This window comes from Falco punctatus, assembly GCF_963210335.1.
Source record: "Falco punctatus genome assembly, chromosome: 7".
NCBI lineage: Eukaryota > Metazoa > Chordata > Aves > Falconiformes > Falconidae > Falco > Falco punctatus.
Window position 1 is genome coordinate 11,572,519 of NC_137587.1, and position 11,625 is coordinate 11,584,143.

Sequence of the window (11,625 nt, forward strand, 5' to 3'; positions counted from 1 at the left end):
AAGGAAGATGCTTTTCCGTGCCCCCCAGGGACAGTCCCTGACAGGACATGCTGGGGAGAAGGCAGGGCTTTCTGGTGGGCTCAGGAGCAGCTGGGAGGATGATCTTTCTGTCCTCACACTCTTTTCTTCCTTTAGGGGTGCTTGGCTGCTGCAGGAGTGGGGGCAGAGGCTGCTGCGCCGCTCCCATCAGGCTGTGGCAGCGGAGCTGTGGCAGTGCCGGTGCTGAGCCACCCGTTTGGCCTGGACTGTGGTTTTCTGGGGAATCACCCGGACCAAAGCAAGCACCGTGCACACCCGGCAGGTCTTACTGAAGCGTTTCCTACTTCCCTGGTGCAGGCAGGCAGTGTCCTCTGCCGCTCCCAGGTCCAAGCCAGGACCCCAAGCCGTCCGGCCGGGCAGGGATGCTGCCATGGCTCGCTGCAGGGAGGTGTCCCCAGGCAGGTCAGGGGGGAATCCCACACACCGCAATAAGGCTCGTAAGGTGCCTTATGCCATTTTCTGGTTACGACCAATTTCCCCAGGGTTCTTCTCATTCGCCTTCATAGGGTTTCAAGTGGAAAACACTGTCAGGACCTGATTTCCACTGAGTGCACAGACTCGGAGGGCCACACGCTGATCAGAAGGTCAGTGACAAGCAGTTGTGTTCCCCACCTTAGTCTCATTCAAGCCCCCTGCAGCGCTCTGCTGCTCTGAAACTTTGTAGAAGCAGAAGTTCTGGCCCATGAGCTAAGACGCCTTCCCCCCATCTCACATTTCTGCTGATCCTTTGCCTGGAGGAGGAAACGCTTGAAGATGTTTCCAGCAGGCCTGCAGGACCAGGGAGGAAAACACACGCATCTAAACCTCAGATTGGTTAGTTAGGAAAAAAAGGATGAATCCCTAGCCCATAGGAACAGCAGGATCGACTTGCCGCAGTCCTTATTTGAACAAAAGACACATTCTTCCCATTTTTTCAGCTTTGCCTTGCAGCTGCACGCAGCAAGAGACCTACATGGTGACAGAACAAATCCCTGAGCACATTTTTCCTCCCTCCCTTCCCTTTTTTTTTTTTTTTTTTGTTGTTGTTGTTGCTTGTCTTGTTTTCTTTGGTTTTTTTCTTCTGTTTGGTTGTATGTGGCAACAGCTGCTTTAGGAGGAAAGCATTGCTCTGGCCTCAGCATCTACTGGTTCAGCTTACTCAGCTTCTCCTCAGGGGGATTTCTAGAGGAAGGTAATAGACACTGTGGCTAAACTGGCTTCTCTTCAGCAGCCAGTAAATAATCCCTGACCTCCAGAAGAAGAGCAAATGCACTTCGCCGGGGTGAACGATTTCATGCAGTCCGTGGTAATGCCTGGTCCTCGTTCTGCTGATAGCTGGGGGAGGAGAACCGAGGCTTGCAGCGTTCCCAGCCCCTAGCCCTCCAGACCTGCAGCTGACTGATTAGGCTTGAGAGATTTGAAGAGTTTTTCCACTTGTGGAAAATATATTTCTATTAACGGTAAAAACTCTGTTAGTGCTGGTGGTACAGCACCTCTTCCTTGCTTGCATGCCAAGACTGTTTTCCCTTGCTCCTTATTACCTGCTTAAAATCAGGAACATTTTGGCCAAAGAAAGTTTAAAAGTTTGTGGTTTTTAAAAATTGTCCATGCCCAGAGGCACTGTCTATTCTCCTGACAAGATGATGGAGGATAAAGGGGGGATCCCTCCCTCCTGCTCACACCAGAAGGGTCTCCCAGGGGGGTGAGCCTGCAGAGCCTGTTATGAATGGAGCAGCACGGAGTGCTCGCTCTGGCAGGGACGCTGGCATGCTCTCTCCTCTCCTTGCTCAGAGGACACTGTGTGGTTGTGTAATGACAAAGCCACTGTGTTTTAGGAAGAAGAAAAGAGGAAGGAAACTGTGCAAGACAGGGGTTTCCCGGACTGCCACGCTGTCTTTATGCATGGTACTTTTGAATGGAGGAGCAGTCTGGGAACAGGGAAACCAGGAGGGGGTTTTGGTACCTTTACTTCTCCTTGCTGAGCCAGTAACTCAGATTCCAGTTGTTGTGGCAGTTTCCCCACCCCAGGCAGCAAACAGCACCCAGCCAGCAGGTCCATGCAATCCAGGCGGGACCCTGCAAGCCACGAGAGAGGCACATTTACGTGTGGACCTGCTGACGCTACAAAACGCTGCTGGCAGGGCTGGGGCTGACGCGTGACCCTGGGGAAGGTGGGACTGACCCGTGAGCTCCATCCACACCCGTGCCCTGCTGCCCTGCCAGCCTGCAGCTGCTCCCCAGCAGCAAGCATCGCCCCCACCAGTCCTTCCCAACATCTCCCAGCCCACGTCCCTGCAGGACAGCGCAGGAGGGGAGCGGGAGGTGAGGTGCATACGTGCCTGGGCACAGATAAGCTGCAACACCCTCACGCAGCCTGCAACACATCCCCACTCACACCCTCTGACTCTAACCCGTCATTTCAGTTGGTCCTAGCAGATCTTTTTCCAAAACTTGTTGAAGAGGCCGAACCCCAAGTTCAAGCACTCAGCTGCAGCAGCGAACTCAGCAGGGAATTTTAGGACGAAGCCATTATCTGCACTGTAGTATTTGAAACGCAATTGGGTTTGACCTACAGCCCCTAGGTGGAAAGATGTCAATGCCTATCCAGCCGCAAGAGAGAAAAACATAGACCAGATCATTCTAGTCTTATCAGACAAATATCCATTATTCACTGTTGGTCAAAAAAAAAAAAAAAACCAAAGAAAGAAGAAGAAGAAAAACCACACTGTCCCAGCTGCAAAGGCCGTGGTACGTCTCTGCACCGAGCAGATACAGCTTGGCTCAGCTGCAGGAGATTCAAAGGCACTAGAAAAACTTTCAGAGGGGGAAGGATTCTGAAAAGGCCGTGCACATCCATGAAGACTTCTACTTTATTGACAGGACCTGCAACCAGGTTGGGTCCTGGGCTCGTTGGGTGTTTGGTGCTGTGGTGGCACCATTACCCAGCGTGGGAATTCCCTCCCGGGAGGAGCCCTGCGCTGCGGGCATGGTACCCACAACAACAAGCCCAGGTTTTCTGCTTCTTTCAGGGTGGGCCTAGGAGCAGCTGGGGGTGGGGGAAATTGCCTTGAAAAGTTTCTCCTGTTTACAGTTTAGCTTTACTAAAGCAATTAACTGCTAAGTGTATGGAAGTTGGAGGGGGTAGGACTAGGACAAGCACCAATCTGATGGATTTCAAACTGTCCTTATCCTGGTATTTTATAAATTCCTTCCAGCAGAACTTGTTGTTACTTTTGTCTCCAAAAAAGAATACTGATCCCTTCTCTCAGATCAAAAAGTGCCTGGGACCGGGGCACAAAAGGTGTTAAGGACAAAACCAGAGCGGTTCATAGAAATTGGTCAGTTTGAATGAGACCACTCTAAACACATTAAAAATTGGTTGGAATAACCATAACTTCTTATTAAGCAGAGGAAAGAAAGATGGCTGGTGATATTTCTCACTGTTGGCAGTGGCAGAGGGCTCCCCGAAGCCCCCCGAGGTGTCAGGCTGGAGCTGGAGGGGAGCGGGCAGGATGCAGGAGCTGGCGGAGACACGGCCACCATGCTGCTGTCACTGCCGAGACCGCACCGCGCGAGGATATTTTTAATCAAAATTTTCAAGCACAGATTCAGCAGAAACAAGCCAAGCAGGTTCTGCTGTGACTATATTTAATTGTGGTTCTGAACCCTCCCACACAGCCCGTGGCACAAGGCTTGCGAGCGCACAGCGGTGCTTGGGCTGGCATCCCTTGCAGCTCGGCTATCCTTGCGTGACCCTGCTTCCCGAGGACAACGCTGTTTTCTTTCCCAGTTCTAAAAATCAACGGGTGTGCAAAACCAAGTGCCCAGGTTTTTTTTCACTGTTGTTGCAAAACACTCAAGTCGTGTTAAACGCGTACCTTTCAGCATATCCATACTTGAAGATTTTTGCCTTATTTTATTTATTTCTTTTCAACAGACCTTCCGAAGGCTGTCAGAGGCAGAACATGATGGGAAAGCAGGCAACAACGTACTAGCCAGCACAGCTAACCTGTCTCAGCAGCTCCACGGTATTTGTCAAGACCAGAGGGAGGGAGCTCAAGCCTTTCACCAGTGGGAACCACTCCAGACAGTAACCACAGCTCTTAAATCCAGCCCTTTCAACCACCCATTTTACGCAGAACTGAAAGACACACATGCATAAAGAGTTTCACAGTCTTTGTATGGCTATGAATGAGTAGGTGCCTGCGAAGTGGGCTGAAGTACCATCTGGAGGATTGTACTTTTACTGCTGGAGAGTGCCAGGAGCTAGCAGTGTGCGTGAAGTTGGCAAAGAGCAATTGTTTATTCTCCTACCTAAAGGTCCATCTCAAAATGGTTTAAAACACCAACACGATGTAACTGTGGCAAGCTGCAGTGCGTGGCACGACCAACTCAAGGGGCGCGCTTTTTGCACTCTGACAGGGTGGTAACACATCAGCCTGTGCTAAACTGGGTCCTACCCTCCCTGTTTCTGCAAGATCTTCCTTCTCCAAGTGTTGGAGCTCACGCAGCTGCGTGGTGAGCCACTGAGCGGGACCAGGCAGAGGTTAAGCCTGCAGCGAAGAAGGGCCAGGTACTGGCCCAGATGGAGTCCCTGAACTGGGTCAGCTTGCAACCACATGGATGCCATCGCCAGCACGAGGGATGGTGTGGAGCCGCGCTTTTTCCATTTCCAGCCATTTCCAGCTTAGGTCTGGTAAAGACAGTGTGAACCCACACCCTTGCTTGTTTGTGCCAAGTGCCAAACATCATGAACCTAAGGCTAGAAGCTGAAACAAGCCCCTCTGCCCACTCGGCTCTTGCAGCACACCTTGGCCTCGCCAGCCCTTTGGAAAGCTCCACACTCCTGGCAGAGCTGGGTTACAGCACGTACCTATCCACACACGCTGATGCCTGTTACAAAGCATTCACATACAAAGTGTTCACATATTGTGTTTTGATTTGCTACCAGAGTGGGAAAGCATCACGTACTCATTATTGTCTGCATGTCAAATAAGGGCTGTACCATCATTTTACAAATATGTGCTTCATCAACAGAAGCAGTTTCTCAATCGTCCTTCTGCTGAACACATTGCACGTGCTTTCATTTATCATCAGGTCTAGTTTCAGAGAGCAGAAAAATCCATTTTATCCTCTTTTTCTCTATTAATAACTAAATTCCGCTCTAACACTGAAGGACAAGGACCTTTGCTACTTCATTCCTGTAATACAGACCTCTTGTAATGCTACTTCTCACTAATTCTTTCTGTTATCTTCCTTTTCTGGACAACCTTATTGCCCTCTTTCAGATCATCAAAACCCTCACCTGGATGCCAGGATATTCACAACATCTGGGTTTGGGTTTTTCTTTTTCCCCCCTCCAAGACCTATTTTGCAGCCCATCTCTGTAACTCCTGCCTTTGAGTTTATGCCCCCTGCTGAACTACCTTCGCGAGAGCTCAGATCTGCTTCTGCGTTGGAGTGAGAAAGACGTAGGTGTCAGCGCAAAGTACTCGAAGTAGGAAAAAAGTTTAAAAAATTACTTCCTGGTGAGTACTGTTGTCACCCAAGGGATACAACTATTTTTGCACTTACAAAGCTGATTTTACACTATTTTATACTTTATTGGTTTGTTACTAGTTAAGAAAGGTTAGTAATGGAAATTTCTCCTGGACATAAGAACAGGGAATATCACCACCTAACTTTCCAACAAGTATTCAACAAACGTTTCTCCTGTGTGCAGACACCCACGAGGCAGAGCAACCCCGGAGAGCTAAAGGTTAAGAAATTCTCTGGAGACTGAGGGTTCAGGCAACGCACCGCTACCTTGTGGTAAGTCAGGCAGCCTTCGCCATTGTCACTGAAAATCCTCCTTTCTCTCCCATCCCTTCTGCCAACCTCCTGGGCGGGAGCCCTCCAGCCTTCCTACAGGCACGTCTGGCTGCCTTTGGGGGGAGGTGAGTAACTAAGCTAACCTGGTAGTGTAACTAAGCTAACCTGGTAGCCTGTGTTCAAGGCTCACCACATCCTTAGGCAAGAAATGTTTTTTAGTTTTTTTTTTTTCTGTCAGCCAGGTGTTTCCAAATACTGTTAACTGAAACTAGGCTAACACTCAATGCGACTAAACATCTTCACGGCACCCTAAAGGTATGAGCAGCTACAGGGGGTTTAAAGGACCCCTTACAAGAGGTGGAAAGGGAACTAAAGAAAAGCTGCCCACCCCGCTTGTGCTAAAACCCAGCCCGAGGTGGCCGCCCCATTTGGCAGCCAACTCGCCACGGGTTTTCTTGAGGCTACAAGTTCTGTTTTCCTAAACGCCCTAAAGCTGCGCTGCCCGGAGCCCCCCTGCCTGGCCAGCCACGCCAGCCTCCCATTAGATCCGGAAAGGAGGCTTCGATGGATTCAGAGGACCGATACACCCCTTCTGCCTGAAAATTTGCTTGCAAGGCAGGGTTTTGGCTGCTGCTCGCCCCAGCTGCACCGCTGTTTAACCGGACCCTGCTCAGGCGCCCTGTCCTGCACTGCCCCCTGGGCTGGTACCGCCGCCGCAGGGCCAGCAGCAAGGTCAGCGTCCAAACCCAGTGAATGCTACTTCTCCGGATGGATTTGTCGTTTATTTATTTTTTTAAATATAGGCTTGTTTCCAAAACAGGTTCCCCAGGTAGCCCAGGAAATTGCTGAGCTACGCAAGGGGTACAGGAGCAGAGGAACCAGGGAGGAGCTCCTGTAACAGCACTGTCCTCCAAAAAACCTTCTTCAGACTAGAAGGGGGTAGAGCCTTGATGCTGCTTAGATGAAGGCTGGTGTCATCTGCTGAGAGAGGCAAATACCACTTAGGTGGAGCAGGTGTCACCACATAGGTTTAAGCCAAAGAGTAGCCGAGGGGATAATGGTCTATGGATACCCTGTTCCTTCAGTGATGCAGGCTGTGGTTTCCGCAGCGGCTTAAACCAGAGGTAGTGCAATCTCATTTCCCTCTCCTCTCCTTTACACCAGCCAATTTGATCCTACAGTGAGCTGATTACGGTCACTAATCCAACAGAGAACTGAATCAAACAAAATAATACTGCCCATTAGTTTAGTAAACAGAACAGCTCATTACAAATGTAAATGAACGCCAGAGCCAGCTGAAGGAAGAGGGCAGACATAGCTGGGATCAAAACAGGGAGAGCAACATACCTGCAAACATCACAGCAACATCAGATGTCACTAAAAGGCATCCCTATTCCTGATCATGCCAGTCTGTGCACATCTATGCCATGTTTCTCCATCCACAGTTACTGTTTGACTCTAACTTGAGAGAAGGTTGCTCTCTAGTCTAAGGAATCCCATCAAGGATTAAATACCTTACTTTGACAGCTCTCTAGGTCAGCGGGTGTCGCACGAGGCAGTTTTCTGGTGAACAGTGAATGCTGTACCACTTATCCAAAGGATGATGCACCTATGTTTAGTTAAAGTCGGGAGATGTCCAAGGACCCTTATTGCCACATGACGGATGCACAGACTGCTAAGTCCTTGTGTTGGTTATCTTTAAAAGGGACATTTTGTCTTAGATTCCTGTTGTACACGCAACGCGGCGAAGATGGAGGCTTTAAACGTGACCACTAAGGAATAGAGTCTGCGTAGAGACAACTCCTCAAGGACATTGTCCAGGCACAAGATATGTTAATGTTGTTAACTTGAAGATATACTAGGTCCTTAAATGGAATATGCTAATTGTCCAGGTGTAACGTATATTGATGAGTTCTCGGAAAGTTAATGAATAGATGTGAGTGACTTCTATAAACAGGGGGCTGAAAGGTTCCCTTGGTGTGCATGATTTTGGTGGAGCGATCCCCCATGCAGCCAGCGCTGCCGAATAAAGATAACCTCCGCTCACTCGAATATTGGTAACTGATTCTTCAAATCGCTGGGAGAGAAAACAAACAGATATAATTTACTGGCCAAAACACCCACAGTTTGGCTTTTGTGTCCTGAGCTGTACCGCACACTACATCGCTAAAGCCTTAGCTAGGAAACTTATTGCAGAGGCTCGTGGTTCAATGTATATATCAGCTAAGCCACAACAAATCGCCCAGCAAGGCCACACGGTGCATCTGCAGCGCCAGGAAGCTCAGCGATGGCTGACAGGTTCTAAAAAGGACCAGGATTAAAATATTAACCCCCAAAAATGGAAGCACACACTTCTTTGTAGATGACTCAATTCTGCCAAATGCAGTTAGCTGGATTTTGACTTATTGGTATGCTGGGTCTGTTTATTCACTGGTTTACAAATACAACATTACAGTTCCCATATTGAACATTGCAGCACAGAATTTTCATAGATGATGGTGATACAGGTAAGACTACTATGAAAGAAAAGATTATCATGCTAAGAAAAGCTTGGTGAGCAGCAGCAAATACTGCTGATAGCTGAGGTTTTTGACAGTCATTTTGGAAATGCAAGTTAATCTGTACAAACATAGTACAAGGGATAGGAGAAATTGGGCTTTTTTTTGAGGCTTTGTTTTGTTTTCTGGTTTTGGTGTTGTTTTTTTGTTTTAAAGAGTGAGAATCATGATAAATGAACAAAATCCAGATACTATTTTAAGCAGCTTTGCAAAAGCATGTGATGATCCTTGGTTTAGTTCGGGCATGAGAGGTTTAAGTTCACTGTTCCAACGGATCCTGAACTACAGGATGTCTTGCATTGTTTCCAAATAGTTTGGGTTACAGCAAAACAAGAGAACAGAACAAATTGTTACTAGCAAGAACTGGCTGGAACAAACTACGGCAATTTAAGAACTTCCCATCTGAGGAAAAAAAATAAATCACCGATTACAAAATAAAAAGTAATGGTCCTATTGTTACTACCCTGTTAGTGCAGGGTTTTTCTACAAGAAAACATGAATATGCTTCACAAAACTTGACTTCATGAGCCAACAAGGATGCTGTTTTGCAGAAGTTAAAATAGCAGGCTTTGCTTCTGTGGTGGGGGGCGGGGGGGGGGGGGGGGGGGGGGGAAGGAAAGTTATTTTTATTTCAGATGCCAGCAAGCTACAGATCTAGTGCTTTCATCTTACTTCCAACAATGTGCACTGAACCAAAATATTTCTTATTTGGTATACTCGGACCTTGGCTTAATGAGAAACAGGACAGAGAAGGTAGAGAAGAATGCAGCATATTATTCCATATCATTAAAATTGCTTTAATGTATCTACACATACTTGCTCCACCCGAACTTTCCATTTACCTCTCTGTGCTTAGACTGTCGCCACTGGAGGCTTTACAGTGAAAAGGTATGGTCTAACACTGTCCACTGATTCTGTACCAGACGTTGCACTTAGGAAGCACCAGAAATCCTAGAGAGGCTCATTACTGCCAGCCTTAACATCTTGTGTTTCCCTGCTGAATACACAGACAGCTCCTGATGACCCACAGTTTAGGTTAAGATTCCCCATTAAGCTATTTCTTTCTAAAATACATGCCGTTAATGCTTCTGGGGATCCCTTGTGGGGTTGCTCCTAAGAAAACCAGATGCTTTTCACGGAGTCCAATAAATACTGATTTACCTAAGCTGATTGCATGTACTTGGCATTTGCATCCTTACGATCTGCAGCACAAACAAAGCGCACTGGGAACATAACACAGACACAATTACAAGGCTGTGCAGAGGCAGCCCAGTTTAGTATAGATAACACTGATCTGGGTCTAGTATGCAAGTAAGTCTCGATCCTGTTTCCTGCTTAACTACTTCACTTTATTTACACTGTAACTGCATCTACCAGAGTTTTCAGCACTGGCACAACAAACCCCAAATACATGGAGCAAGCCCAAGTCTGGTATGACTCAATAAGCTCTACCCAAACCAGAAGCGGTGGGATACCATGCATACTCTGGTTTCTCTGGAAGTACCAGCTTTGAAGCAGCAGGTGATACCAGGTACAGATCAACACCAGCCGTGGCTGGTACGGTTTGGTTGCAGGTGCTATCTGCTCCAGGGGATGAGGAACAGGATCACACGTACACGTAATACATGGGGTTTTCCCATGAGGTCAGGTATCCCCATCTGTGTAGCCGCCTTATCTTAAACAACAAAAAGCTTTGGCTGAAAAAGGAAAACCCCCATAATTGGTATGAAAAGAGAACGATGCATTTTCACCACAGGACAAAATACTAGCAAAACCCAGCATTTCAGTTGTTAAGATTTTAACTTTGCTAGTTAAAAAAAAAAGATCCAACATTCCTCATTAATATATTCTAGGCAGCTTATTTCATCATCTCTGAACACAAGATGGGATGTGCTGCATTGCAAAAATGTAAGGTATGAGCAAACACCCATTGCTCTCAGAACCACCACCCGACTTACACAATCACATGCAAGCTCCAAAATTTAGAATTAAAGGCGTTGCAGGGAGTTCTGATACTAAATAGTATGCAAATGTGCTCTAGTCGTATGGCTCCCCGATTGTTATCTTCCTTTCTATATGTTTTGTTCAAGAAGTCATTAGTGAAGTTGTATATACACAAAGCTGATCAAGAACCAAGTAACAGTGGATTATATTTTATGGCAGAGTAAATGATGACTTGTAACTACTCAAATTCCAGGTTGTTATACAACTGGAGTATTAGGAAGAAAGGTCCTAGGAAGTTTCAGAAACTCAGCTGTCACTGACAGCTGGAACGACACAGACCTTTCCAAATGTGCCACTAGTGTTTGTTCTGCCAATTGTTGCGCAAAACCACACAGAATTCCCAGATAACCAACACCAAACCAGCAGCAAGGATGGCTTCATCTTATCATCTAAACTGCACTATCTGACATGAGGGAAACTGAAATTTGGAGGCACTAATGGAAATTCAGGAAGCTTTGTGAAGTCAGCAATTCACAGGACATTTGAATCTCCTCAATTTAGTTATCACATAAGGTTAGCATTATCTTTTATTAAAACCACCAAACATAGAATTGCACCACCTTTACTACAACCAACTTGAAAAGCACACATTCAAGGGGCTTTAACTGTAAAGCAAAAAGAAAAAGAATTAAGCTATCCCAGTCCTCTGATGTCTCAGGAGGCCTTCCCCAAAGGTCTCAAACAACAACAAAAAAAAAAATCAAAGACAGTTTTAGAGTAATTAAAGCCAATAAAGGAATAGCATAGCAGATGAATAAGGTAAGAAGCTAAGTTGTAATAGAGCTTGGCATTCTTCCAAGACTACTCTCATGCTTACCCAACAGCTCAAAATGCCTGGTGATCTTCCCTTTCTCCTGTGTCTCCTCCCTCACGACTTCAATCATCTCCCTTTTTGCTGCTGAGGCTGAAACCTCTTCAATTGCAGCAAAACAAAAATGTGTTTTTCTTCACCTCAACTCACGTTTTTGCAGTCTTCTCTTTTGTCCTAACCCAGAACATTTGAAGGAGCAAGGGGAACTGCTTCCCAGAGACATTCTTGTTGATGGACTTTGTCTATGGGCCCCATCCAGCCCCAACACTGTTTCTGGCACTGCCCAAAGCCTCAAAACCAGGTAGGTGACAAAAAGCCAAAATCCTAAAGTACACTGCATATAGAATCTATTCCCCTAAATAAATGTTAGCTTCAGAGCTGTTTAATTATAGCATATGTCTGTTAAATTCACCACCTGCACCC

The 11,625-nt window shown here is 46.9% G+C and overlaps 1 long non-coding RNA gene across 1 annotated transcript; it reads left to right on the forward strand.

Annotated features, from left to right (window-relative positions):
* Positions 1-2,331: 2,331 nt before the first annotated feature.
* Positions 2,332-11,076, forward strand: LOC308067027. The gene is made up of 2 exons (XR_013929411.1): positions 2,332-2,911; positions 3,956-11,076. It is a non-coding gene; the product is annotated as an uncharacterized lncRNA (long non-coding RNA).
* Positions 11,077-11,625: the final 549 nt, after the last annotated feature.